The sequence below is a fragment of the Rhincodon typus genome, chromosome 26 (genome assembly GCF_021869965.1).
Source record: "Rhincodon typus isolate 14 chromosome 26, sRhiTyp1.1, whole genome shotgun sequence".
In the NCBI taxonomy this organism is placed as follows: Eukaryota; Metazoa; Chordata; class Chondrichthyes; order Orectolobiformes; family Rhincodontidae; genus Rhincodon; species Rhincodon typus.
In genome coordinates, this window is record NC_063357.1 from 1548990 (window position 1) to 1554130 (window position 5141).

General features: G+C 44.7%; 1 protein-coding gene across 1 annotated transcript in view; it reads right to left on the reverse strand.

The window, feature by feature from the left end:
• tsr1 (TSR1 ribosome maturation factor) overlaps positions 1-5141 on the reverse strand; it is a 41385-nt gene that overhangs the window by 35886 nt on the left and 358 nt on the right. The window lies entirely within an intron of this gene.

A 5141-nucleotide genomic window follows, 5' to 3' on the forward strand; every position in this document is an offset into this window, starting at 1 on the left:
GGGGCGGGAGTGTGTGTGTGGTTGGGGGTTGGGTGGTTGAGACTCTCTCTCATCACTTTGTCTCCATATTGACTCCAGGCAGAGTGAGTGTGAAAGTGAGCAGCAAGAAGCTGAGAAAGGAGTTGAGGAAACATGATCGGCGGCACCAGGCAACTCAGATCCGCCAGCAGAAGAGGGAGGCGGTGAGTGTGGCCCCATTCCTCCCCATCTGCTGTACTTTACCCCACTCTCATCACCCATCCTGTCGGCCTCATCCACACCTCGTCCCCATTTCCACCCCCGATATTTATTTCTGGAGTAAAATGAAATAAAACAAAGAGCTGTGGGTGCTGGAAATCTGTAACTAAAACAGAAAGTGCTGGCAAAACTCAGCAGATCTGTCCGGCAGTGTCTGTGGAGCGCTCAGGATTTGGTGCCTGGATGCCCCCCTCCCTGTTGCCAGATTCCTTCATGCACACAGCTGAAGGCTGGAAAGTGGATTGTATTTATGAACTACAAAGACATAAACTTTCTGACCTGTGTTCTGCTATAGGTACTCAGTGAGAAGAGGAGTCTGGGCACTAAAGATGGTCCCCCCCATCTGGTGGGTGTCATCGTATTGCACTCTGGTACAGGTGGTCAAGATGTCATGAGGCTAATTCGGACTGATGAGACCTCGAGTGTGTACGACCTCGATGGAAGTGGTGAACGATTTGGCTTGGTTTGCCCCAGGTTCAAACAGAGATTCGGCTTCATCCGAGTGAATTCAGGTCAGTGGCAGAGAGTTCCTGAGGAGAAGTCTCGGCAGATTCATGCGACCAGCATTCTCAAGCATTTCATTCACGTAGCTGTGCTGTGGTTAGAATGTGGATAACCCAAACACTACATACATTGAACTCCCTAATTATGTCATGCAGTCTCAAATGGATACTTCTGCTGAGTTGTTGTTTACATCTACAACCCAAAGAAACCAACAGAAGAACTACGGATGCTGGAAATCAGAAACAAAAACAGAAATTGCTGGAGAAACTCAGCAGGTCTAGCAGCATCTGTGGAGAGAAAGCTGAGTTAACGTTTTGAGTTCAGTGACCCTTCTTTATAACATGTTTACGTATGTCATGTTGAGGATGCCTCACATGAGCTGCATTCCCAAAAAGACAAGGTCAGGAATCACACGACAACAGGTTATTGTCCAACAGGTTTATTTGAAAATACAAACTTTTGGAGCATCAGTCCTCCTTCATGTGTCCCAAAAAGAGGCAGAAGTGAGACAGCTTTCACTCTTAGGGGTAACTGCTTAGTGATACTGTTGCAGGATAGGGCGAGAGGGGTAGATGCCTGTGGTTCTTTGTGGATTATGGCAATTTAAGAGAAGGCTTTAGTGAGTCCAGAAAAGATTCGCAGGAATGCTTCAAGGATTGAGGAACTTGTGTTGTTGGAGAAGAGAAAACTCAAAATTTAATTGGGGTGATCAAAATCATGAGAGGTCTGGATAGGATATACAGAAAAAATTGTTCCTGTTAACAGAAAGGTTTAGAATTAGAGGACATGTTTAAGATGAATGGCGAAAGAAGTGGTGGCAACATGAAAACCATTTCCATGCAGCGAGTGGTTAGGATCCGGTTTGCTTTTTTGCATGATCTGAGAACAATGGAGACAGGGCTAATTGAGACCTTCAAATGCAATTTGAACTTTTATCTGGAAAGGAAGAATGTGCAGGGTTATGAGGAGAAGGTGGGAGGCATGTCATGAGGGTAATTGCTCCTTCAGCAGGCTAGTAGCCTGAATAGCCTCCCTTTGTGTTTGTAATCTGCCTGTTCCAATACCAGTTGGCGAGCTGGGGATCGGTGTATTTCAGGCAAAAAGAACGACGTGTGTGATTAACTGAGTTGTGAAGAGAGAGCCCACGTTTACCTAAGCGGCTCTGTGTGGATCATTTGTGTGACCCCTGACCAGGACCTGATTCAGCTGCATCTGAAAACCAGCAAGATGGTTGCACCCCTGGGGTCATGCTGCCTTCTCCTTCTGCTTATGCGTAGCCTGTGATGGTATGCAAGAGACATTACTGACTTCAGTTCAGTAGCCCCTTCGCCCCTTGCTCTCAGAGCACCATCTGAAGTTAACAAAGGGCTGTTAAGTTAACACCCGTTAATAACCAACCCTCCATCTGACCTGACTGACTTTCTCTGAAACCACTGACTAGCTGCTGTGGATCTGCAGCATGTAACAGCGGCTCTTCCAACCCATTGAACCCAGTGGCAGATCTAACTGCTGCACCATCCCAGAGGATACCGTGCGATCTGGGTGTTCAACTACTGAAAACACGAAAAATTAGAGGACAAGTGCAAAAAAAACACCCTGAAATGATAATTGGCCTCGATCTTAATGGGGCTGTAATACAGAGGGATGAAATAATGTCATAGTTTTTGGAAAATGCTGGCCAGACCCCAACAGGAGTATTTGGATTCAGCCCTTGGTTCCACATCTCAGGACTGACCTTGGCAGGGGGGAAATGGGGAGAATTTCTTTCAGAAATATTTCCTTTCGATCACCATTTCACCTTCTAAACTAATGATGATAAAAGGGCTTTGATATTACAACATGGTAGAGATGAATAACTTCTTAAAAAGTTTGAATTAAAGGAATCACATGATTTAAAGTTTTAAGATTTTCACTGTAACAAGCACTAAAACTAATATTGACTAAGCATTACTTAGTATGCAACTAATCTCTAAAGTAGAGAACAGATATAAAAACAGTGAAGAGGAACTCGGCAGGTCTGGCAGCATCAGTGCAGACAAAAACAGTTAAGGTTTGGAGTCTGGTTTGCTAACATAGTTGATGACCTCATGCCATGTTTATACATTCCAGATCTCTCAGCAGAAATATAGTTCTGTTTTTAAAGTTCCAGAAACATTTCTGGCATTTCCACGGTCTGTTGTCTCCATTACATTGGAGCAAGTCTCCCAGAGTCCTTTTAAAAATCCCTTCATTCATTCCCCCAAGGGTCATTGAATTAATTTCCAGCAGCAAGGCACCCTCTCGTGATCTCTTCTATTATCACTTAGGTTCTGCTGTCACAGGAGCAGCTTTCCTTCCCTTCTCTCACATGCTAGCATCACTCTCTCTCTGTTGTCTGAATGTGACTGCTTGACACTGTTTTCTCATCATACGTGGTAAAGTTAAGCTGCTTTCTCCAGGTATTTAACCTGCTACCTGACTTTCATTAAGATCTGAGTTCTCAGTTCCCATGGTAACCAGGTCACTAGCTGTCAGGCAGAGCTTAAAATTAAAAGAGACAGTTTAAAACATGACCACCTTCTTTTAAAAAAAAACTGTTTGTAACAATGTGTAGATAGAGAGAACCTACTGACACTGGTTCTAGTTGCTGTGAGATGTGTAGCCAAACCTTAAAATTTGAACCAGGCCATTAAGGGTGATGTTAGGAAGCATTTGTTTACACAAATTGGGATTGGAAATCTGGATCTCCATGTTCTGAAAAGGCTCATTATCGGAACTTACAAGACTTTTTTATTGAAAGGATGTTGTCTTTGGGAGCTAAGGTGTGATACAGACCAGATGTGTTAAAACTCAAAGATAGAAAAGCTCAAGGAACCAAATGGCCACCTGCTCTTCCATTACTCACATTCCGTTCTTTTTTCAGGTGATATCCATGCCGTCCTTGACCTTGCCAAAGTGGCAGACACACTGATGTTAGTGCTGGATCCATACGAGGGATGGGACAGTCATGGTGACTTCTGCCTCTCCTGTCTGTTTGCACAGGGCCTCCCGAGCCATGGTATGGACTGGGTGCTGATGGGTTCTTGCAGTCTGGGGAGTGGGACTTGATGTCTGTGGGGCTGGGGGCTGTTGTTTCTATGGGGTTGGGGCTCGGCAGAAGGGATGCTGATGTTGTTATGGGGCAGGGGATTGGGAGTTGGGTGACTCATTGGGTATAATGGCATGTTCGTGTTGCACACAATCTCCTGACTGTCAAAGGCCCTGCTGGCTGCTGAGGATGGGGTGTATGAAATGCTTATCCAGAACAGTCTCCCATTTCTAATTCACTGTCACTCCACAGTGTTTGTGGTTCAAGGAATTAATGACCTTCCTGTCAAGAAGCGAACAGATGCTAAGAAGAGTTTGACCAAGATGTTAGAGAGACGTTTTCTTGATGCAAAACTCTTTCACATGGACACAGAGGAGGACGCTGCCCTGGTTATCAGACACATTGCGATGCAGAAACAGCGACGCCTTGCTTTCAGAGATCGCCGATCCTACTTACTGGCTCAGCAAGTGACCTTTGAAGCCAGTGACGGAAGTGGGCTGGTGGGGACACTGAAGGTGTCTGGTTATGTCCGGGGACGGCCGCTTAATGTGAACAGGCTGGTACACATTGTAGGACATGGAGATTTCCAGATGCAACAGATCGATGGTCCACCTGACCCCATGCCCCTGAACCCCAAAACTACAAAGAAAAGAGAAAGCATGATGATGAGTGTGAGTAAAAAGACATTTAACTGAAGCACTTACAAGGTATTTCCTTAAAATTGTGCCGCACAGAAGACCATTCGGTCCATCTGCCTATGTTATCACTCTGGAAGGTCTGTTCAATTTGTCCCCCTTTTCCCATTGTTTCCCCATAGCCTGCATTTTTGTTTTAGTTTTTCAAGTATTTCTCAATTCTTTTTTGGAAGTTTTTATTGAAACTGCTCCTCCACCCTTTCAATGTGTTCCAGATCATAGCAGCTCGTGGTGCAGAAGGAAGCTCTTTATTTCCCTGTTTCATTTACTGTTTAATTCTTTGATCTGTATTAAAACAGAAATGCTGGAAATACATGGAAGATTAGGCAGGATCTTAAGAGAGAGAAAATGAATGTTTCTGGTCCATGACCTTTCAGTATACTTTACACTTGTCTCATGGTTATTGACCTTCCTACTTGTAAGAACAGTTTCTCCACAGATCCTTAATCAAAACTACTTAGAATTTTAGATAACAAGGTGCAGGGCTGGATGAACACAGCAGGCCAAGCAGCATGATAGGAGCAGAGAGGCTGACGTTTCGGGCCTAGACCCTTCATCAGAAAAGGGGGAGGGGAAGGGGGTTTTGAAATAAATAGGGAGAGAGTGGGAGGCGGATAGAAGAGGGATAGAGGAGAGGA